The following is a 25,613-nucleotide window of genomic DNA, read 5'->3' as shown; positions in this document are numbered from 1 at the left end:
TCATATAATGGAATGGGTGTTTTACCAGCTAAGAAGGTGGGATAGTAGTCCTTGGAGCTTTCATGTGCATGGGCTTAGGAATGGATTGTATTTTGTGATCCCACTAACTGGACTGGAAACCATCAGACGCAAATGGGAACTTCTTTCCCTGAGTGGAAATTGGTTGGAGGATTCCCTGCCTTCATCTGGTGGGTTCAAGTCCTGTTTTTAGGATGCCATTGTACCACTTAAGCCTCATGTACACAACCGTTCAGTTTTTTGCGGTCCGCAAATTGCGGATCCGCATAACACGGAAGTCACCCAAGTGCCTTCCGCAATTTGTGGAACGGAACAGGCGGCCCATTGTAGAAATGCCTATTCTTGTCCGCAAAATGGACAAGAATAGGACGTTATATATTTTTTTTTGCAGGACCACAGAACGGAGCAACAGATGCGGACAGCACACAGAGTCCTGCCCGCATCTTTTGCGGCCCCATTAAACTGAATGGGTCCGCACCTGAGCCGCAAAAACTGTGGCTCGGATGCGGACCCGAACAACGGTCGTGCACATGAGGCCTTACCATGAAGAGTTTTGAATGAATGAATGAATGAATGAATGAATGAATTAATTAATTAATTTATTTATTTTAGTGGTCACCTGAATTGTACTAGATTGGACAGCCATTTTATGAAAAGTAGTTTTTGGATGCAAGCTTTGTATGATTGTTATGGCCGCTTCCATTCGGGGAGGGTGTAATTGTTTCCCAGTGGACCCATACCCAGGGGGCCACCCTAAGCCTCCTCATGGCTGTAGCCAGGTACATAAAGATCTGATGCCCTCAGCACTAATTAATGTAGGACCATCCGGTGCTAATGCCCCTGACCAGCGGCGGCAGGTGCCCTACTGGATTCAACTGTATTGCCGCCCTCAGAATGATAATGCAGTTTCATACTGTGGTGCGGGCAGCAGTATTTTGTGCGGCCCTGTGGTATCTTGTTCTGCACTACGGTATTGCCGGCCGCTACTACTTGTGTTGCCTCTGCCTTCTGTCAGTTTGGACCCACCTACAACATGGGGCCACTTTTAATTTTTTTTCCAGGGCCACTTTAAAGGGCATCTGTCAGCAGATGTTTACCTATGAAACTGGCAGTCCTGTTGCAGGTAATACATAACATATTACCACGGCACTCGTCTCCTTTTCTTTTGCTTTTTTTATTCCATAATATGAATCAGTTCAAATATCCGTATAGGTCCATAAAGTATAACAATTGTAATTATGGATATGGCTCATGTTATCGAGTCGTTTCGGTCCAGAGGAGGACCTTCCTCAGTATTATGAGCCTGATGAATAAAAACCTGTATGGTATATCAGTATATAGCAGTGGTGGCGAACCTATGGCACGGGTGCCAGAGGCGGCACTCAGAGCCCTCTGTGTGGGTACCCGCACCCTGGAAAAAGTCTATGGTGTACCAATATGCCTTAGACGTTTCCAGCCATCCATCAGTGCAGGGCGCACTATGAATGGAACAGGCAAAGCACTGAATTTAGGCAGGCTATTATAACTAAATGATAAAGTACATGGAAGATATACTGTATTGGTATTCAGATTAAATTGCCATGTTGGCACATGGCGATAAATAAGTAGGTTTTCGGTTGCAGCTTGAGCACTCTAAATGGTTCACCATCACTGGTCTATAGAATATCCAGCATGTACAGTACAGACCAAAAGTTTGGACACACCTTCTCATTCAAAGAGTTTTCTTTATTTTCATGACTATGAAGGCATCAAAACTATGAATTAACACACGTGGAATTATATACATAACAAACAAGTGTGAAACAACTGAAAATATGTCATATTCTAGGTTCTTCAAAGTAGCCACCTTTTGCTTTGATTACTGCTTTGCACACTCTTGGCATTCTCTTGATGAGCTTCAAGAGGTAGTCCCCTGAAATGGTCTTCCAACAGTCTTGAAGGAGTTCCCAGAGATGCTTAGCACTTGTTGGCCCTTTTGCCTTCACTCTGCGGTCCAGCTCACCCCAAACCATCTCGATTGGGTTCAGGTCCGGTGACTGTGGAGGCCAGGTCATCTGGCACAGCACCCCATCACTCTCCTTCATGGTCAAATAGCGCTTACTTTCAAAGTTTTCCCAATTTTTCGGCGGACTGACTGACCGACCTTCATTTCTTAAAGTAATGATGGCCACTCGTTTTTCTTTACTTAGCTGCTTTTTTCTTGCCATAATACCAATTCTAACAGTCTATTCAGTAGGACTATTAGCTGTGTATCCACCTGACTTCTCTTCAACGCAACTGATGGACCCAACCCCATTTATAAGGCAAGAAATCCCACTTATTAAACCTGATAGGGCACACCTGTGAAGTGAAAACCATTTCAGGGGACTACCTCTTGAAGCTCATCAAGAGAATGCCAAGAGTGTGCAAAGCAGTAATCAAAGCAAAAGGTAGCTACTTTGAAGAACCTAGAATATGACATATTTTCAGTTGTTTCACACTTGTTATGTATATAATTCCACATGTGTTAATTCATAGTTTTGATGCCTTCATAGTCATGAAAATAAAGAAAACTCTTTGAATGAGAAGGTGTGTCCAAACTTTTGGTCTGTACTGTATATAAACATGTACAATATATCAAGGCAGGAGAAAAAAAAAGAAAGTCTGTATGGAGGTATTCAGAAAAATCCTGGCAGATCATCAATACTTGCTCAGTAACACTGGTAAACCATACATTAATGACAACAGGCGGTATGAGAGAGGTAAGAGAGGCATACAAGTGCATGATTTACAGATGACTATGGACCCCTGTGTAGTAGCGCTGTATGTGCCCCAGGGCAAAGGATGGTTTCAGCAGTTTTAGTTGCTTGAAATTCAGATATGATCGCTAAATTCCAACTTGGCACACAGCAAAAAATTAATAGTAAGTCAGCGAAGTCACTTTAAATGTGTGTGTGTGTGTGTTTTCTTTAGTCTTTTTTGCTCCTAGTTTTTGCCTTTTCTAGGGCTTGATGGTCCAGTGCCGAATGATTGCAGATTAAAATAAGTGAATACCGATGGCAATGCCGGAATATGATGAAATGGTGTCAGGAACACAATGTATGATGTATTTGGCCAAAGTTCATTGAGACCGCTCATTGCAACTGGACCTGTCTGTGGCTAGCCTTATCGTAAAGGAGATCTGGCTTAGTTGCCCGTAGAAACCAATCAGATTCTACCTTTCATATTTCAGGGCTTCCTTAGAAAATGAAAGGATCAATCTGGTTGCGAAGGGCAACCAAGCCGGTTATCCTTTTGTGCACCAGTTTTGAGAAGTCTCCCCCATTATGTGCTTCTGATTTGCTAATGTTCATAATTTACAATGAGAGAGCTCAGTATCGGTAATGTAATTGCATTTTCCTACTCCTTTAAGACACCACCGATTGTAAGTTGGCGATGAAACCTACGCCTTTCTTTTTACGGATGTTGATGATTAGTTTTGTAGGAGCCAGAGAAATGCATGTGTATGTTCTTCCGTTCAGCACTTGCTTGACATTTATAACTAGATGATCACAGAGAAGAGCGATTTTATGATCCTATAGCATGTAATAAAGACTATGCACTTAGCGGTTTCTTGTGTGCATGCCCCGGGGCACATCAGTAGTTTGTAGTTTGGCTTTAGACAAGCCTTCGTAAATATGTACATCATTAATAAGTATTTTTTATTTTTTTTATAAAGGACCATAAAATCTAGGTTCACCCACCAACTTCATCATATAGAACCTGTTAAAATCACCCATCACCACTGTGGCCAGTCATTGGCTGCATCGGTCACATGCCCCTCTGCGAGGAGACTGGGGACCTGCATAGCTGGCAGTGGACCTACACAGCTGGGAATAAAGAAAAAAAGGTGGACAACCCCTAGAATCTCTTAACAGATCCCACACAGCCGTGACAGCACCCCAGAACTCAGTCAGCAGTGCTTACTGAGTTTTGGGGTGCCGTCAGCAGTAGACATGAGGCCATAGTGTCTCCTCCTGAGAACCCTTTTACAAAGTCAATTACTGTCCTCACTGGCTGTCACCACCTCCAGGCCCCCTGCTTCCTAGTTGCGTGCCCTGAAAATAAATTGCGGACAGATGTATGCCGACCAGGCCTTGTGATGCCACGTGAGTGCCCTGAAAATAAATCAATTAGTCCTCCTTCCTTAGGTTTGGCCCCGTAGCAGCCTATACCCCTGCTACCATGGTAGTTACACCCCTATTTCAGCTGATATGGGATTTTTCTTTTAGTAATTTTTGAGCAGTTCAACTAGAGTGAAATATTCTACACATTGTCAACTTGGTGCAAATGAGTCTAAATTTGTGCGTGTGATGCTTGGAGAGTAGTGAGAGGTGGCGCGGATGGCATGACTCATTGTGCTTGAGATTCTCACCACTACCTCTGTCATAAACCTGTCAATTACCCGGATCACCATGGTTTCTTATGCTTCTGTAGTATTGTGTGACTACAAAGACGCTCGCCGCACTTGGCAATCCTTGTCATAATTAAACAGGTACGAGGGCAGATCTGTGCCCTGCCCATACTGGAGGCCTAGCCACAGAATTACTCTTTCCTGCAGATCAATTCAGCTAATTGTATTGGAGATATTTTAATTACTGTATTTTAACAGGCCGGTAATGGGGATTTTGGACAACTATGTCCATAGGCTCATCTTCGGTCACCTGGGATTTGCATGTTAAGCAACCTAATACAATTCTGTAACGCTTTTTAAGCATGAGCAATAGATAGATCTTATAGATAGGAAGAAGAAGAAATCGTATTCTTCCCGACTTGCGTCTCTTCTCTGGTCTTTGGAGTGCTAATCCCAAGAGGTCAAACCTCCTACTGACCAAACAGTTTGGGTATATCCTACCAGTATACAATGCAGGCTAGGGGTGAGCCTTTAAAGGGTTTTTCCAAGAATCTGATATTGGTGAGCTGTTCTCAGGATAGGTCATCAACATCAGATTGATTTCGCTCTGAATCCTGGAACCCCCACATTCCGCTTTTTGAAGAGGCAGTGGTTGATCTGGTGAGCGCCTCAGCTTGCCAAGCACAGCGCCGTCTATTGGATAGCAGCCATGCTTGGTATTGCAGCTGAGCCCCATTCAATTAAAGGGGTTGTCCGGCTTCAGAGCTGAACCTGGACATACCCATAATTTCACCCAGGCAGCCCCCCTGATATTAGCATCGGAGCAGTTCATGCTCCAATGCGCTCCCTTGCCCTGCGCTGGATAGTTCGTCACCGGAACTCCAAAAAATGCCTTTGCCCTGCGCGATTTAGCTCAGGGCAAAGGAGAGCATCGGAGCATGATCTGCTCCGATGCTCAAGTCAGAGGGGCTGCCTGGGTGAAAATAGGGATCTGTCCGGGTTCAGCTCTGAACCCGAACAACCCCTTTAAGTGGAATTGAGCTGTGCCTAGGCCACTAGACCGATTTCTGGTGACGTCACTGGCCTAGCATGAGGCGCTGTGGCCTCCTCAAACAGCTGATTGGCAGGGAGTCCTGGGTGTTGGACCCCTGCCTATCTGATATGGATGACTTATCCTGGGGATAGATCATCAATATCAGAATTTTGGTAAACCTCTTTAAAGGTGCTAAATATCTGATCACTGGGACCCTGCAATCACTAGAATGAGCCTGAGCCCCCGGTTTCTCCTGAAGCATTCGGAGTACCACTTTATGTGATGCTTATTGGGCTGATGGATACAGCCGTGCACAAATACATGAGCACAATGAGCTCACGTTCCACCGCGTTGCAAGCAGTTTTGCCATAGAAGAGCCGTTCTAATTCCTTCTAACTCCTGAGACAGCTCTAGTGCCACATTGATGACATTCATTTACTGTAGTGAGCTGCCTTATGCCACGGGAAAGCTCTGGACTAGTGATGTGTCCATATATAAAGATTCGTTTTCACCATGGAAGGCTACTTTCACATCTGCGCCGCCTGATCCGGCAGCGTGGAGCGGTTTGTGCCCGGCTGATTTTCGACCCCATTATACTTGATAGGTCCGGCAGGCATTCCATTTGCATCCGGCAGTGCCAGATCCACAGAATTCTGTCAGAATGTTCTCTGCCGGAACAGCCTGCTGGAATACACGCTGCAGATGTGAAAGTAGCCTAAACCAATCACTCTACTTCAGGTCAGGGATGGGCAAACTGCGTCTCTCCAGCTGTTGTAAAACTACAACTCCCAGTATGCCCAGTCTGCCTTCAGCTATCAGCCTGCAGCAGGGCATGATGGGATTTGTAGTTTTACAACAGCTGGAGAGCCGCACTTTGCCCATCACTGCTCTAGTTTATTGCATCCTGCGTGTAGCACTTCCTTTTGTCATAGCCAACTAAACCCATGACGATACACTGGCTAGTTTATAGCTCCTCCCACCCAGCGAGTCACATAGTCACTGCCCTATCACTGACACTACCATGGACATAACATGACAAGAAATAAGAAAGAGCTGCATGGACATGTGACCACAGCCCAGAATGGCGAATACTGTAGGAGCAACAAAGGTAAGGCTACATTTACATGTCAAAGAACAGCCTGCTGGAGTTCTCCAGATCCAGCATAGCAGGATAGTGCTGTGTGCCCGCCGGACCCCATTGACTATAATAGGATACAGCGAGGGTCTGTTTGCTCCCCGACATATCAGCAGGGATTGGCCGGACAAAAATAGCTGTATGTAATAGTTTTTCTCTGGCCAAATCTCTATTCCATTATAGCCAATGGGGTCCGGCGGGCACGCAGCACTATCTGTCCATGCCGGATCCATAGAACGCTTTTCTCTGCTGGAACAGCCTATCAGATTTCTTTGTTACATGTGTGAAACTAGCCTAAAAATAATAAATTACAAAATGACAGCTACCTTCATAATTTTAAAGATGTTGATGCAGACTGGAGAACTCCTTTTAAAAGGATTGTTTTATGTAATTTAAATTTCTTAATTAGATTTAAAAGGGTTTTCTGATATTTAAATATTGATGACCTATCCTCAGGATAGGTCATCAGTATCTGATCGGTGGGGGTCCGGCACCTAGGACTCCCACCGATCAGCTGTTTGAGAAGGCATCAGCACTCTTGTGAGCGCCGCGGCCTCCTCCGTGCTCACCAAGCACATCACTGTACATTGTATATAGGCTGTGCTTAGTATTCAGCTCAGCTGATTGGCGGAGGTCCAGGGTGTCAGACCCCCCACCGATCATATTCTTATGACCTATCCAGAGGATACATCATCAATATTAAAGTCTCAGAAAACCCCTCTAAGTATCTAGATGATAAATGAAGTGTTCAGTCTGTTTTTATGTTGTAGCAATGGTACTATTTTTTTCATTTAAAAAAACTGCTTGGAAGCTGCCATATTGGAGACACCCTACAGTCTGTAGAAGAAGGAAGTCAGTGCAGCATTAGCAGCTGAAATATATAGGAGTCACCAGGAAGTAGTAAAACATGGCCCCCTCCCTAGAGACTTTTTTTTTGTATATAGTGTATAATGTTGATATCCTATCTTATCAGAACTCTATTGATAATGAGAACAGCCACTTCATTCTGTCCAGTTCTATACAGAAAAGCTTACAAGCAGAGGGCAGGAGATACCAGCTTACTGTGGCTGCTTTAGTGGCTCATGTGAAACTGCTGTATTTTTGAATAAAAATAACCCCCACAATATAATAACCTAATTTAAAAAAATACTCCATTTTCTGACAACACATTACCTTTGAATTGCACGGATATTTTCAGAGCTAATCACGGTTGGATATGTAGTATCATGGGTAATGCAGAAGACGACTATATAAGATCATCTTAGTAACACACTCGCCACTTTTACTCCCATTTATTATAATTTTCTTTTTCATACAGTGTCCTCCTGACAGCTTTATGTTCAGGGCTGTAAAACAAAATGAACGTGTAGGAACACTTGGCATATACTGGGTGAATACATAATCGTGTGGTAGGATCCAGTATGTATTTGTGATCAGATGGATGAACAGCATTGCTTTCTGACTGAGCTGCTTTATTCATATGCTAGCAATAAAAGGAAGTGGTGTGGTGGCGTGACTACTCCTGTGGGGGATGGGCGATACTGGACCCTTTATGGGGGCGTTGCTATTACACCTAGAGGCTCCGTGCTCTCTGCAACTGCCGCGCCCTCTGCACTTTGACAGGGCCAGGTGTGATGACTTTCCCTGCCTGGCCCTGTCAAAGTGCAGAGGGTGTTGCAGTTGCAGAGAAAGCAGAGCCTCTAGGTGCAACGGCAACGCCCCTGTTGCTCCTAGAGGCTCATTTGCATATATTAAATCTTCATTTTTTTTCAGCAATGTGGGCACATATGGACATGGGACCAACACAGATGCCTTCAGCCACCAAGTGAACATGTAACAGAGAACAGCCTGTTTGAGTTCACCAGACCCAGCATTGCCGGGTACTGCCATTCACCCCAAAGACTATAACGGGATCTGGTGGCGATTCGGCTGCATTCTGGCATGAGTGCTGTGTTTCGGCCGGACAAAAAACGTTGCGCACAGAGAACAGCCTACCGGATTAGGTTACCAGAAATCTGAACTTAGCCTTAAAGGGGTTGTCTCACTTCAGCAAATGGCATTTATCATGTAGAGAAAGATAATACAAGGCACTTACTAATGTATTGCGATTGTCCATATTGCCTCCTTTGCTGGCTGGATTCATTTTTCCATCACATTGATACACTACTCGTATCCAGGGGTTACGACCACCCTGTCATCCGGTAATAGTGGCCATACTTGCACAATATAGGTAATGGTGCCCGTTCTTTAGGGTGGCCAGGAGTGCGCATGGGTCGGCACTTTTTCCATTGATATTTATTTATCCAGTTTCCAATCCTTTTTTAGCCTCTCCAGTATGATTGTGCCCCTCCTGTGGCACCTCACTGGGGCCTATAATTGAGGTGAAATGTGTTAATATGCATCGCTAGTTCTCTTTCAATTGGACTTTTTTATTTCTTAAAAGCAAAGTGTTTTAACTGTAAGATAAAGAGATTTGCCAAAGGTCAGACAGATCTGGCACCGGTTTTTAAAACAGTGTAGAAGGCTTAGCTTTCCCGTACTCCATTTGTCGCACTTCAGTAAAACAGGATTTCAGATGTCTAAATTATTGCAATGGTAAAACTGGTAATGTGTGTTTTAGAAAAATGTAATATCTCATGGTAATGTGTCCTAAAAAGGGAACCAAACCATGTTGGACTGGGGTCCCCTGGGCCCCAGAGGAAATTATTATTAAAGCCCAACCCTTATATCATCAATACAGTCCAATAGGTTTTGAATCAAGTCATTGGGGGTCATTTACCATGACCCCCTATGTCAGAAACTGGTTTAAAAAAGTTTCTGTGGTCTGGGACTTTTTGAATGTTATTGCTCAGTGTCTAAATAGGGGGACTGTTGGGGCAGGGGTGTGGAGTGGGGGCAGGGACAACGGCCCACAGCACATATATTTACGCCAGTTTACTAGCCCCAAATGACAACTGAATCTACTCCCATCTAGGAGCTGGAGTGGATTTCATCTGCTGGCGGATGCACCTAGTTTATGACGAGGCCTGCGACTCTTCTGGTGCGCGGGGGATATCAAAACCTGCATAAAACACCAAGTATTTGATAAATGACCCCCATTGTCTCCAAAGGCAGCCAAATATTTTTTTTCTCCTGGACCTTTGGGGCCCACCGGAGGAACCTCTGGTAATGTGGTGGCCAGTCCGACCCCAGAGTCAAAACTCCATTTTATGCATCACTAAAATATATTGCGCCCAGATTTTGTGCCTGGACCTTAGATTGGAAGGGGGCACGTGAATGAAGCCCGTCCTGGATGTGCTGAAGCAACGGACATTGGTGGTAATAGAAATGCCCAGCGTTTCCAGGCCACAGCAGCTACTATTTGGCTTATTATATGAACAGTCTCAAGAGGAAGAAGAATCCTCCTCAGACTATGGCAGTGATGTCAGCACATGAAGATCTTCGTCTAATTGCTTCTGAGCGCTACCTTTAGGGACTTTACAGAGGATACACATTAAAATGTAATAATCCTTTGTAATAGATTTAGCTTCTGCTGACGAGCGGAGTGCCTGGGTACAGCGCCATTGGTGTGATATACCTAGCGTATGGATGGCATGTATAGTCCACCTGTAGAATTTACCTAAGGCTACATGCACACGACTGTTTTGCGATTTTCAGATCTGCAAAAAAAAAAAACACTGACATCCGTATGCCATCCGTTGTTTGTTTTGCGGATCCATTGTACCAATGCCTAAAACGGACAAGAATAGGACATGGGGTTTTTTTTTTGTTTGTTTTTTGCGGAGCTACGGAACGGACATACACGGTGTCTGGTTACGAGAACGGAACATACGGAGACGAAAAGCACACAGATTATTCAGTGCTCTCCGCATCCGTATGTCCTTTCCGCAAAAAGATAGAATATGTCAACAAAATGTGGCCTTTGCATGCAGATTAAATAGCATGCTGCTTGTTTTCTTCCACGGCATGGATTTACATCTGACGGAAATGTTCTGTTACATGTGAACCCCTTTTACTGACATTGAAGGTAGATTGTTGGAAGTTTTGATAGCGATTTTTGTGCATAATCTATTGTCAAATCTTGGATGTGTGAATGGAGACTTACTATTTCTCTAGGAGGCATGCTAGGAGGAATCCCTTAAAGGGACGGGCCGCTCTCAGACATCAGTAGGATATGTCATCAGTGTCAGAGAGGTGGGACATTCTCCTGTCTCCAGAACGGGCGCCCCCCCACGCATGCACAGCGTTCTCTCCATTCACTTCTACTGGCGTTCGTAAAATAGTGTGCATAGTGAGCATGCTTGGCTATTTTTGGAAGTCCCATATCAGTAGAGGGAGAGCATACACGGCCACCTCTCCAATCACCGCAATGAGACTGGCGGAAATAGCCACGCCAGTGCTCGTCTCTTATCGGAACTCCCATGGCGGCAAACGGAGGCCACGCTTGTACTGTGTGCTCTCTTCTAGAGATAGGTGTGGGACCAGTCTCTGATGTTGATGGCCTATCCTAGCGAATGTCTGAGATGTTAATACCCCTTTAAGGCTGGCTATTAATATGCAAGTCTTCATTTAAAGGAAACCTGTCATCACTTTCTAAGCCTATTTATCCACTCGCTTTTCGATAAATACACTTTAATACATTAATAATCATATTAAAATCCATTCTGAACGAACTAACAGTTCAGAGAAAAACCTAAAATAAATGTTCCCGCCATATATGTAAATGCACCTTAGATGAGTCCTGTCTCCTCCATGCTTCAGAGTGCAGCCACGCCCACAAATGAATAAGACACACCCTCTACGATTGCTCATCTCCACCCCTTCTCTTCCAGTATACATTATATGATCAGTAGTAGTGTTGATCGCGAATATTCTATCGCAAATATTTATATATATTTTTTTTTCATCAGAGAGTTAGGTGACTGGTTCTGCACATGCGCGGGATTTGGGATGTGAGTTCGGGAGGAGGGTAGGATCTTTTAGATTCTGTCACTTTTATAATGGGAGGTGGGGTTAGGAATGCGAAGTGATGAGGTAAGCATTTAATTTACGTAACTTCAAAAAAGTGAAAGAGGACTGTAAAATAAGTACTTGGAGGTGTTTAAAAAAAAACAAAAAAAAAAACAAAACCCTAGGATGATTAGGGTGGGGGAGAACTATCTCAGGATGCCGATGATTCTTATGGTTAAAAACCGGTGACAGGTTCCCTTTAAAAAAGGCACTGGCGAAAGCTGCACATGCCTCTTAATAGATTTGACATAGTTCATGTTCTAGAAAAGTAAATCTATGCCAGCTATGAGCCAGCTTAGATTTCTGTTAGGCCCCTTTCACACGGGCGAGTATTCCGCATGGGTGCAATGCGTGATGTGAACGCATTGCACCCGCACTGAATCCTGACCCATTCATTTCTATGGGGCTGTGCACACGAGCGGTGATTTTCACGCATCACTTGTGCGTTGCGTGAAAATCGCAGCATGCTCTATATTGTGCGTTTTCCACGCAACGCAGGTCCCATAGAAGTGAATGGGGCTGCGTGAAAATCGCAAGCATCCGCAAGCAAGTGCGGATGCGGTGCGATTTTTCACGCACTGTTGCTAGGAGACTATCGGGATGGAGACCCGATCATTATTATTTTCCCTTATAACATGGTTATAAGGGAAAATAATAGCATTCTGAATACAGAATGCATAGTACAATAGCGCTGGAGGGGTTAAAAAAATAAATAAAAATTTAACTTGATCGCGCAGCCCGGCTTCTCTTCTGTCTTCTTCTTTGCTGTGTGCAGGAAAAGGACCTGTGGTGACGTCACTCCGGTCATCACATGGTCCGTCACATGATCTTTTACCATGGTGATGGATCGTGTGATGACCGGAGTGACGTCACCACAGGTCCTTTTCCTGCACACAGCAAAGAAGACAGAAGAGAAGCCGGGCTGCGCGATCAAGTGGATTAAGGTGAGTTAAATAATTTTTTTATTTTTTTTTAACCCCTCCAGCGCTATTGTACTCAGAATGTATTATTTTCCCTTATAACCATGTTATAAGGGAACATAATACAATCTACAGAACACCGATCCCAAGCCCGAACTTCTGTGAAGAAGTTCGGGTTTGGGTACCAAACATGCCGATTTTTCTCACGCGAGTGCAAAACGCATTACAATGTTTTGCACTCGCGCGGAAAAATTGTGCATGTTCCCGCAACGCATCCGCACTTTTTCCCGCAACGCCCGTGTGAAAGAGGCCTTATAATTTCTGCTAGTTTCTGGTAGAAATTATTATAGTAAATCATCAAGCTGTGAAAGGTTATGCCCCCTCCCACTAAGTCCCACACACATTGTTTTTATGCCACACATGCCTCTTAAAAAAACAAAAAAACAAAAAAAACATGTTTTGTGCGAATGAGATTTATTTTTTTATTTTTTAATATAAAAACTGGTGCGGTCATTATTAAATTTGTTTGTATATGGTTATCAGCCTGAGCTACCGGTACATATGGTGTCTTTTTCCTTTAGTCCCAATATAATAACACTTCTAGAACATCCTCTTCATACAGCTCTGTTCTGCCATTCCTTTAGTATTCCTACTAGAAGTTTATGAATGAATTGCCAGCAGTTGGCACTGACAGTCCAGATGGGTGTTACTAATTGGGGTGTGTCCCTGCACAGTCTGACATTATCCAGTCAGTGCTGCCAGTGTCAGACTGTGCAGGGACACCCCCCCCAGCTGGAACCTTCATTGCAGCAGTACATTCACACACTTCTGGCAAAAATAATAGTCATAAGTATAGATGCTCCAGAATTGGTATTACAGGGGAATACAAGTAGTTACTAAAACAGACATGTCAGGAGAGGTGACTGGTATCTGTCTGTCTGTCTCCTACCTATCGTATATCTGTCCGTCTGTCTATCTAATCATGTCTGTATTACCTACCTCCCATCCATCCAGTGATATTTTCTTAGTGTTCTGATGGAAATGTACGTGGGAATCACATATAAGGTGACAGTGTAACATCAGACTGGTATTTGAAGGCCCGTAGTACATCATGTTCAGGAGATACAGTATGTTCTTCTGACATCTATGGATTGGATATGGGAGGGGAAACCTTTCTGATTTGTGATGCTTATTACATCCTCTTTTAGCCTTGTTTTGCTTGCTATATTATGACACTTTTGAGAGAAGGGTATAGGGCAGTGTGTACCATTACTGGTTCAGTGTGTGTGCAAAATGCTGGGTGTCCGCTCCTGTGCCTGCCGCGAACCTGATGGGCTCATTTATTGTTACTCATTGTTTGAGCAAAAACTATCAAACTGCCTTTTGCAGCTTCTTTGTGTATTACGTTACTATCAGTGTGTCACTTATGGATTGAATGTAGGCTGCAATCCCAGGAGCCAGCTAGGTAATTTACCTGCTAATTAAAGATGGCTTCTGTAGTGACTTGTGGAGTCAACATCAGCCCATAGTGATTGGGTATCCAGTTCTAGTCTTGGGTATTCCCATCATTATGGCATATACTTGGAATATATTCTATGTTCCTAAGCAACATATCAGATTTTTCTGCTGTACACCTTTTAAAGAGGAGCTTTCATGTATTTTTATTTCGTTTAATTAAAGGGGTTCTCCGGGAATTAAGAAAATGAAAATACTTAAATACTACTTTATTATAATGGCCACTGTCCTATTAGTTCACCTAAAACCTGCCCTGATCATACATGAGGACAAAGTTACTTTACAACACTGAGATAAAGCGCTACTTCATCCTCCTCCTCTCTACTTGTCAGGGATTATGATCCTGAATACAGATGATAAGAACTTTAGCTGAATCTCTGGGGAATTTAGTAAATGAGAAGACATGAAGTACAGAGAGGACGGACAGGACAGACTGTGGTAATGGAGACTGCATACAAGTGCTGCTGCTCATCAGCCACATCTCACCCTCCTCTCATGTCTCCTTATCCTCTCCATTCCCCAGAGATTCTCCTGTATTCAGGATCATGATTCCTGACAAGCAGAGAGGAGAATGAGGCAGCACTATGGCTCATTGTGGTGAAGTAACTTGTCCTCCTGTGTGATTAGGACAGGTTTTGTGTGTGCTGATAGGACGGCGGCCATTTTATTTCTCCTAATTATTACTCCCTAGATAAAACAAGTCATTCTAAGTAATGAAAGGTATTTATTTTTTTTTTTTCATTTTTTTTTTATTTTAATTTAATTTTATTGTTTTTATCCCTGGAGAACCCTTTTATGTAGCTTTTTACTTGCAGGGTACCCTCCGCTGATGTTGCCATCCTTGTACTTTTTTTTTATTCATATACCCCTCGCTTGCCCTGCTGTGAACAGCGGCCAATATGTTAATACTGAGCATCAGTACAGGGTGGAGGAGACGCAAGGCTTTCTCAGTGGGCAACTCCTTCTCCCTGGCTGTGCCGCGGTCCAATCGCGGCGTCTCCTTCGCCCTGTACCGATGGTCAGTATTAGGCCTCATTCACATGGCCGTTGTTTTGGTCCGCAAAACTGCGGCTCAGATGTGGACCCATTCACTTTAATGGTGCCACTAAAGATGCGGACAGCACTCTGTGTGCTGTCTGCATCCGTTGCTCCCTTCCGTGGCCCCGCAAAAAAAATATAACATGTCCTATTCTTGTCCGTGCTTTGCGGACAAGAATAGGCAGTTATATTAAAGGCTGTCCGTGCCGTTCCGCGAATTGTGGACGCGCACGGTCGCCATCTGTGTTTTGCGGATCTGCGATTTGTGGACCGCAAAACACACCACGGTCGTGTGCATGTAGCCTTAATGTATTGGGCGTGAAAACTGCAGGGGGGGCAAGCGTGGAGTATATAGTATATGAAAAAAAGAACAATGAAAGCAGTATCCGTGGAGGGTACCCCGCAAGTAAAGGTACTTAAAGAAAAAAAAATCCATGAAAGGTCCTCTTTAATTGATCGTGCAGTGCTAGAGTGTGGGCATTTCTTTGGTGAATAGTAGGTAGTCAGTGGACCCCCCCTTCCCTTCTCTTCATAGGTGCAAATTTCAGAGGTGGGACCCACACCTGGGGCTCTTGAGACATACCCTGTGGATATCCTTTAAAAAAAAAAAAAATCCTTTAAATGATCACTAACCTTTCAACAGTTTTGCATGAATCAACACTACAGGTGACTATAAGAAACATTGTAATATAGGTTTTGTAAGAGAAAATGCTTCTTGCATGACGAACTGTCACCTTGCTAGAGGGGAGTGAAGAGTAGGGGTGAGCTGACAGTCCGCCCAACTCTCTGAAGGCATAGGGTGGGGTGGAGAAAGAGGCATTTTTTTTTTTTTTCCCCCTGATAAAGTTTCTCCTATTTGCCTGTACTATTGTGACTAGGGCATATATACAACCTCAGTCCTGACACAGAACTAAATGCTGTCAATCACAGCCCAGGTAAAAGCACCCAGTTGCTGAATGGAAACATGGCTGTCACTGAGGAGAATTTCTTTGCTGTTGGCCCCCTGGCAGGAGATCTTGTGCTGCGGTGTATATCTACATATACAAAAATGCAGGCTTTGCTGCCGTCCACTGTTCCCATGCGAACAATTATAGTATAAACTTCTGTGAAAATATAAAGTGGAACACCAATTATTACTATCAAATGTCATGCAGAAATTTCTCCTTCCTAAGGCTACATGCACACGACCGTTGTTTTGGTCCGCATCCGAGCCTCAGTTTTTGCGGCTTGGATGCGGACCTATTAACTTCAATGGGGCCGCAAAAGATGCGGACAGCACTCGGTGTGCTTGAATGGAAGAAAGAACCGGCACTCCTTGTGATATGGTTGTCAATATTTCATTCGCCACTCATGGATAGAAGTGACGCGCGTTTCAGCACATGCAAGCGCCTTTGTCAAAACTCAAGCAAACAGCAAGTGGCAATGAAATGAACATCAACATATGTTTAGCCTGCCCCTCATCACATGATAAAAGCCTTCAAGTCATGTGATTCTGACATCATGTTGGCAAGGCAACCAAGGTATGTTTACTAACATCCAGAAAAGAGAAAAATAAATGCGATCCTTTTATATCAGGCATGCTCAACCTGCGGCCCTCCAGCTGTTGCAAAACTACAACTCCCAGCATGCCTGAACAGCCTACAGCAGGGCATTGTGGGAGTTGTAGTTTTACAACAGCTGGAGGGCCGCAGGTTGAGCATGCCTGTTCTATATCATCGAAGATCGCTGAATATCAGTTACACTGTAGAGACACACAAAGAGTATAAACACAAAAATGATTACCTAGATCGAGCATAAGTGAATGGTTATACACAATAATCAGCTCCTACATATTCTCATAGAAAACTGCTCACCGCATACTCCCGATTCAACCCCTTGGGTGTCATCGTTTGTAGGCGGTGAATCCAATAGGCTTCACGCTTCAGTAATAACTCCACCATATTACCTCCCCTTCGAGGGGGCAGTACCTCCTCAATGATTTGAAATCGAAGTTGGGACACATTATGTTTTTGTTGAAAAAATGCAAAGGAATCGGCAGTAGCAAATTTTCATTGCGGATGGTCGATTTGTGTTTAGCAAATCGATCCTTCATCCGCATTGTAGTCTCCCCTACATAGCAGAGTCCACACGGACATTTCAGCAGGTATATAATATAGGAACTATTGCACGTAAAGTGACCCTTTATTGGCATTTGTTCCCCACTATGTGGGTGTGAGATATAAGGACCTTTTTATTATACTAGAGCAGTGAATGCAACTTAAACAAGAAAAGGTGCCCTTCCTGACAGTAGAAAATGTCATTTGTCGGGGGCCCTTTTCAACAGTGCCTATATCTGCCCTAATAATTTTGTCCCTTTAAATTACTTGCCCGCTTGTAGCATAACATCGGAGGACTTTGAAATTCTGCAATCTGGGGATAAGACCTAGTTATAATGTTCCAATGTTTATTAATGACTGCCCTTATGCGATTAATCCACGGGTGGTACTGTATAACTAGGAGTTTTTTCTGTAATGTCTTACTCTGCTCTATTGGAGATATTTCACATTTGCTACGCTGATGTGTGAGTAACCATTCCGGGTAACCCCTTTGCCTAAACTTATTGGTCATCTCTTGGAGACGAACAGTACGGGTAGAAGGATCACTAACAATTTTATTGACCCTCTGGAATTGTGAATAAGGTATAGACCTTTTAGTAGCAGGTGGGTGATTACTTTCGTAGCTAAGCAGGCTGTTACGGTCTGTATTTTTCGTATATAGATCTGTTTGACATTCACCATCCTGACCTTTTATGACCCAGGTATCTAAGAAAGGTATCTTAGAGAGATCAGTATGTGCTGTAAATTTTAATTCGGGCCATATGCTATTAATAAAAACAAAAAATTCTTGAAGGGTCACAATGTCGCACCGCCATATGCAAAACACATCGTCTATAAAACGCTTCCAAAAAATGCAATGCTCTTGAAAAAGTGGATGAGAATATATAAAATCCTGTTCGAACTGAGCCATATAGCAATTTGCATACGGCGGTGCGACATTGGACCCCATCGCGGTCCCGCGGCACTGCTGATAGTAAGTATCTTGAAAAAGAAAATAATTTTGTGTGCTGTCCGCATCCGTTGCTCCGTTTCGTGATCCGCAAAAAAATATATAACCTGGCCTATTCTTGTCCGTTTTGCGGACAAGAATAGGCAGTTATATTCATGGCTGTCCGTGCCATTCTGCAAATTGCGGAACGCACACTGACGCCATCCGTGTTTTGCGGATCTGCAATTTGCGTACCGCAAAACGCACAACGATCGTGTGCATGTAGTCTAATACTGTATAAAGGTAACTACCATCGACAAGACTTTTTGTTTTATTTCTTTGTAAAATGAGACCTACGAATATAGTAGTCCTGGAAGATCCCTGATGAGTTCTGATATATGATGCAGTCTCCATAGCAAGATTTCTGTGTCATTAACCCCCATGATTGGAGGATTTCTGCAGCATGTCTGTTACAGTACAGATCTGCTGCTCCGGGAGTTATCCAGGAAATACAATGGGCTAAATAACATGGAGCATAGGCAGCTGTATACCCTGCCATCAGTGGCCTGTGCCGCTGTATGTCTCAGCGTCCGTCTGCCACAGCTTCCGTGTGGCCTGGAACGTTGATGGCTATTTTTGGCTTGTTTTGAATCACATGGAAATCGCATGTGTGTGTTTGGGTTTCTTTTTGCCATCTGTTTGCTGATGTGACTTGCTGTTTTCTAAGAAGAAAGGAAGATGGGAAAAGAATCCTTGATTACTGTCCAGAGGAGGCTTCTTTCATGCTGTAGCGATGCTGTCAGTAGTCATAGGTGGCCTTTTTCCTTAAACGGTTTATCCCATGATTAATAAAAAAATATATATGAACATCATATAGGACATGACCATCTTTCTAACAAAGCGAGAACCAACTCTGTACCTCACATGGATCCAGAGGTCTCCACATCCATTTTTCCAGTTGCTTTTCTAGATTTATATCAAGCTGACAGCTCACTAAGCATGTCCTATCTGCTGTCTCTTTATCACATCTCGGACGGCATGATCTTTCTACTGCAGCTCTCTCCCTATTACAGCTCGGACGGCATGATCTTTCTACTGCAGCTCTCTCCCTATTACAGCTCGGACGGCATGATCTTTCTACTGCAGCTCTCTCCCTATTACAGCTCGGACGGCATGATCTTTCTACTGCAGCTCTCTCCCTATTACAGCTCGGACGGCATGATCTTTCTACTGCAGCTCTCTCCCTATTACAGCTCGGACGGCATGATCTTTCTACTGCAGCTCTCTCCCTATTACAGCTCGGACGGCATGATCTTTCTACTGCAGCTCTCTCCCTATTACAGCTCGGACGGCATGATCTTTCTACTGCAGCTCTCTCCCTATTACAGCTCGGACGGCATGATCTTTCTACTGCAGCTCTCTCCCTATTACAGCTCGGACAGCGTGTCCATTCTATTGCAGCTCTCTCTCCATCACAGCTCGGACGGCGTGTCCATTCTATTGCAGCTTTCTCGCTATCACAGCTCAGGAAGTGTGTCCTCATTACTGCAGATCTCTCCCTATCACAGCTTAGCGCGTGCGACCAGCTCAGGAAGGTGGACAGAGAAATGAGGAAAGTAACAAGCAGCAGATGGCGCTATACTGTTAGATTGAATAACTCCGTGGCTCTACTAAATGTATTCGGATCCAGGTGCTGGTGTGAAAAAAATGCAGAAGATTTTTTGTGGGACATCCGCTTTAAGCACGTGCTCCAGCTGTTTCATGTTCTTGTCGTGTTCTCAATGTGTTTTTTCCTTTCTTACCCTTGTTTCCTTACTGTACAATACTTACATGAAAGATAACACCTATGTTTTTTCACAAATTGAAACTATATATATATATATATATATATATATATATATATATATATATATATATATATAATTATATTTTATTATCTTCTAATCTGGTTTTATGTTCTGATTTTGTGGATTTTTATTTAAATTATACTTTCTGATTATTGGGGCAGCCATCTTGCATGAGCCGTTGTAAACAGCATTTACAGTTATGCTTTACAGTAGAGACGAGGTGGGGGACTCATTCACTTCTATTAGAGAGTTTTCTAGGCTTACGCTCTACCCTTTGCAGCGTCCATTGTGCAGGGAGGGGAGTAGAGAAGCTGTGACATCATCTAGTGTGAATGGTGGATCCTGTGTTGTTGTCCATCATCGTAATCCTGCCTGTGATGATAATGAGGTAACCACTGCAAAGTGACACCTACAGAACAGGAAGCATTGGCATGTTATCAATGCAAAAACTGTAGGATTTTAGGATTTCAAATGTGGAATTTGGATTGTGTGAGTTGTAATTGGTTGAATTGTCCTTTTTTTGGGCAAGGCTTCAGTGGCAGGCATTAGTTAAAGGGGTGAAAAAAGTGAATATTAAGTATGGTGTCTGTTTAAAGGATCCTTCTATTATATTGATAATTTTTTTTAAAAAATTGCCAGTTTACAATGGAAAACGCATTTTATTTTTATTTTTTTACTGGATGGAATAGTCTAGTTAAAAAAAATAATAGACGGGAACAAAAACTGGACAGAATTTATGCAGTTTTGTCATACGTTGCACCCATAGAACCCTGTTTATCCTGTAGACATATCAGTTTTTCTAAAGTGAAATGGATATATTCAATTGATGAAAAAAAAACTTGGCGTGAGAGAAGCCTCCAGCAATAGGTATTGGCGCCTTCCCTTTTAATTTTGTGTTTAAACTTTCGAAGCCTTATTTAATGATGTGGATTTGTTCTTTTAGGGTCTCTACATAACTTAATGATAGGGCCCGGGCGGTAGGATCGGAAGGCTTTGAGAGTGCACTCTTCTACCCTAGCCGTCTTCACACAAGTGCATGATTACATGTTCGTTTCTGTTGCAGTTTCAGGTTCTTTTCAATTTGTTCACCTCTTTTGTTCTCTTTTTCATGTCAAAATATCCTATTATTTAAGTGCTCCATAGAAGCAGTATTTTAGCTTTTTACTGTTGACTGCATGCTTTGTTCATCCTGAACATTACGGCAGTAGACAATTGCCTGCTGATGGTAGGAGGGTGAGGGAACGCATCAGGTTTCATAGTACACGTGTGTGCCTAGATGAACTGCCTCTGCAGGACAGTGGGGCTTTTGCTTTCTCCCCGTTTTTATGATGCTGGCTGTATGGTCTCATAGTCAAATGTCACCAGGCTTCCGTCCATATGCTTCTTGTTTTATTATTTGCCTTTGGTTTTGGTACCTCTTTTTTTTAATTCAGATGCCAAGTGCTACATGATTTTGTTCGCTTCATTATTTATGATGTATTCCAGGTTCCCTCAACTGCTCAATCCCCTCAGTTTGTTGTATAGTTGTCTTTTTTTCACTGGTGGTTTAGTAATCTGTTCTTTGTAATGATTCTGCCCTAGCTGTCGAAGAAATCCGCTCACCATGCACTGATGTCCTGGTGAGTCTGTGATAGACTTGTGATTATATACAGCAGCCAGTCTGAGGAGGCAGAGTTAGGCCTCTTTCAGAAGGGCGTTGCGGGAAAAGGTGCGGGTGCGTTACGGGAACACCCGCGATTTTTCCGCGCGAGTGCAAAAGATTGTAATGAGTTTTGCACTCGCGTGAGAAAAATCGTGCATGTTTGGTACCCAAACCCGAACTTCTTCACAGAAGTTCGGGCTTGGGATCGGTGTTCTGTAGATTGTATTATTTCCCCTTATAACATGGTTATAAGGAAAAATAATAGCATTCTGAATGCATAGTAAAATAGCGCTGGAGGGGTTAAAAAATAAAAATAAAAAATTAACTCACCTTAGTCCACTTGCTCGCGCAGCCCGGCATCTCCTTCTGTCTCCTTTGATGAACAGGACCTGTGGTGACGTCACTGCGGTCATCACATGATCCATCACCATGGTAAAAGATCATGTGATGACCGGAGTGACGTCACCACAGGTCCTGTTCAGCAAAGGAGACAGAAGGAGATGCCGGGCTGCGCGAGCAAGTGGACTAAGGTGAGTTAAATTATTTTTTTAATTTTTTTTAACCCCTCCAGCACTATTTTACTATGCATTCTGTATTCAGAATGCTATTATTTTCCCTTATAACCACGTTATAAGGGGAAATAATAATGATCGGGTCTCCATCCCGATCGTCTCCTAGCAACCGTGCGTGAAAATCACCGCTCGTGTGCACAGCCCCATAGAAATGAATGGGTCGGTATTCAGTGCGGGTGCAATGCGTTCAACTCGCGCATCGCATCCGCGCGGAATACTTGCCCGTGTGAAAGGGACCTTACAGGGGAGGAGAGCAGCAGCCTGAACCAATGAGGAGATAGTAGGTGTGTCTTAGACAACCTCAGTCTCCCTGTAGGCACAGTAGCTAAGCCGTAGTCGCAGATTGCAGCTCTACCCTAATAGAGCCAAGCTAAAAAGCATACAAAAAGATGTGAGAAAAATAAATAGCAGGTAATCATCCCCTGTAGGCATTGGCTTGCATATCATCTTTGATCTTGTGACTGGACAATCATTTTAAAAGTGCTGTACAGAGATTTACTATTGATGGCCCCTCTCCACTATAGGCCATCAATATATAATCAGTGGGGGTCCAGCACCCCTGCTGATCAGCCGTTTAGGAGTAGTTCCAGTGCCGGAACTGTACAGCTTGCTCCGTTGGGTAGTGGAGAGTGCTATCTACTATCTACTTGAATCTACTATTCAACCTAATATGCTAATATTATCTGGTATCTGCCACACATATTGGGACAAATAACACTTGTTTGGTAGGGGATCAATTTTATAGCACCAGTATTATGGGACAGTAGCTCATAAATAATGGTTACTTAAGACCCCTTTACATGGCCTGATGTAGCAAGCCATTGTCTGAAGGTGAGTGTTCTTTCCAGTCGCCTGCTCGTAAGTGAAGGAGACTGCTGCATTTTACATGAAGCGATTGCCTCCACAGTATGGGGAGGAGTGATCACTAATGCCATCGCTCGTCCCCATGCAGAATCCTGAGGCTTTAGACGGCACAATCTACGATTATTAATAAGGCATGAACAATCCTATTACCCCAATGAATGAGCGAAACTAATCAGCAGCACCTTTACACCGGCAGATGTTGCTAATGAGCGTTCCTATGAATGCTTTTTAGGGATAATCTGCTCAATGTTCGGGCAGTGTAGAGGCCCTTAACCCACTGCTACAACAGTTATTTGGAAATGTAAAAAAGGAGACCCCAGTAAGTGTGCCTATTCCAGTCCGTATGACATCAAAGAGTGAAGCATATACATCATCTTCATGGTCACTGTAGTTGGACATGGGCAGTCTGCCAGCCGTAATAATGCAGTAGTATCTTGCTTTTGCATACGCCTGATCTCTGGACACAATTGCTATTATTGTCCTAACTTGGTCAGATAAGTTGAGAAGGAGAGACTTCCTCTACAGATAGATGTCAGGATGATATATATGTGGATCATCCCTTTATTAAGAATCCAATCTTCTTGGAATTTTTTCTGCTTATAGGTCATAGCTCTAGTGCATATACAGGGGCAATGTTCTTGCTTGCTCTGTAGCTCCATTCAGGGTTGTGACTGGAAGCACCGGTTCTCCTAAGACACAGACCTCTTGCACACGAACGTGGTGTGCCTGTGGCCGTATTGCGGCTCGCATATGGCCCGTGTGCACCCCGCATCACGGATGAGGACCCATTCACTTGAATGGGTCTGCAATCACGGAGATGTGGTGTTTCTGTCCGTGCCTCCGCACCGCAAAAAAATAGAACTTGTTCAAGTTGAATGGGTCTCGATCCGTCCCGGCTGCCGCACGGACGTAGCCCGTGCATTGAACGGAACGGATTCACGATGTTCGTATGCAAGAGGCCAAAGAGAGGGGTATCTTCACCTTGCTTGCTCTTTCCCAGTCTTCCTGATGTTTCCATCGTATGGCAGCAGGGGCGGATTGGCCATAGACCCTACAGGGAAATTTCCCGGTGGACCGATGCCTAGGGGTCCGCCTGAGCTCTCCTCCTTTGGTTTTACTGGGGCTAGTATATGGTGCTGCACTGCGGTATTTGGTTCTGCTGGGGCAGTATCTTGTGCTGCACTGCAGTATTTGGTTTTACTGGGGCTAGTATATGGTGCTGCACTGCGGTATTTGGTTCTGCTGGGGCAGTATCTTGTGCTGCACTGCAGTATTTGGTTTTGCTGGGGCTAGTATATGGTGCTGCACTGCGGTATTTGGTTCTGCTGGGGCAGTATCTTGTGCTGCACTGCAGTATTTGGTTTTGCTGGGGCGGTATTTGGTTTTGCACTATGGTATTGCTGCTCCCGCTTACTTCTGTTGTCCTGTCCTATTTCTTGCCCCGCCTTCTATCAGTTTGAACCTACCTACAACATGGGGCCACTTTTAGGTTTTTTCCAGGGCCACTTTAAGTTCCCAGTCCGCCCCTGTATTGAGTTATTCTATTGAACCAGATTAAAGTAAAATAACCGAATTCCTAAACTTACATGGGCCGGTACAAAGGGCAGTGATTGAGAATGAACCAGTCATTTGTGCTCATTACGTACTTGTTAGCGGCATTCACATGCGTCAGTAATCTCTGCTGTATGGAGATGAATGATCGCTACTCTGATAATTTGTCCACTTGTCAGCATCTCATCCATGTCTATACTGTGTGGTGGCAACTAAGTATTTTAGGTGTGGCCCTCAGAAGGCTAAGTTCACACTTGTGGCAGAGGTTCCAGCAGGAGCCGCAGTCGATGAATCCGGCAGCGGTATTTTGTCTGGTAAAATGCCAGTATTCATACCAGAGACTCGACTGACCTCAATATAGCGGATGGGGTCTGGCATATACCGGATTCGGTGATAACTTTTTTGTTATCCTGGAGCAATGAGGTGCTGTACATCCATGTGATGGCTACAGCCAATGACCAGCAGTGTTGCTCACGTGTGGATGACACGTGACCCCTGTGGCCACGGATTAGCTGCAGCAGTCATGTAGATGTGTTATATTATGTTACAGTCATGTAAATAGTTATATCCTGACAATATGCTGATTATTTTAGTATTTTAGCTATCCATGGCATGGGTTAATGTGAAATACGGAACATAGAAGTTCCTCTTTTCTTCCTTTTTTCATTAGGATATGCTTTGTTCTTGTTTTATATCTGTGTGTGTGGTAAGCTTGTGTAATGGCTCTTGCCTTAGAAAAGCAGAGTAAAAACTAGTATTAGTCATAGTAAGGGCTCATGGCCAGGCCCGTGCTGTGGACCACAGATTGCGGTCCGCAATGCATTGGCACCGACCGTGGGGCAGCCGCATGCGGATCGCAGACCCATTCACTTGAATAGGGTCTGCGATCCGCATCCAACGGTCCGCACCGCAAAAAAGTAGTGCATGCACTACTTTTTTGCTGTGCGGAGGCACGGCCAGAAACACCACGGAAGCACTCGGTAGTGCTTCCGCTGGGTTCCGATCCGTGCTTTCGCACCGCATCTCCGGGTTTGCAGACCCATTCAAGTGATGCGGGATGCACACGGCTAAT

General features: G+C 43.9%; 1 protein-coding gene across 2 annotated transcripts in view; it reads left to right on the top strand.

Annotated features, from left to right (window-relative positions):
* The window catches only part of GRK3 (G protein-coupled receptor kinase 3), a 323,566-nt gene that overhangs the window by 14,149 nt on the left and 283,804 nt on the right, over positions 1-25,613 (top strand). The window lies entirely within an intron of this gene.

Source organism: Bufo bufo, chromosome 2, assembly GCF_905171765.1.
Source record: "Bufo bufo chromosome 2, aBufBuf1.1, whole genome shotgun sequence".
In the NCBI taxonomy this organism is placed as follows: domain Eukaryota; kingdom Metazoa; phylum Chordata; class Amphibia; order Anura; family Bufonidae; genus Bufo; species Bufo bufo.
The sequence above is the reverse complement of the archived record's forward strand: the minus strand, read 5'-3'. Positions and strand labels throughout refer to the sequence as shown.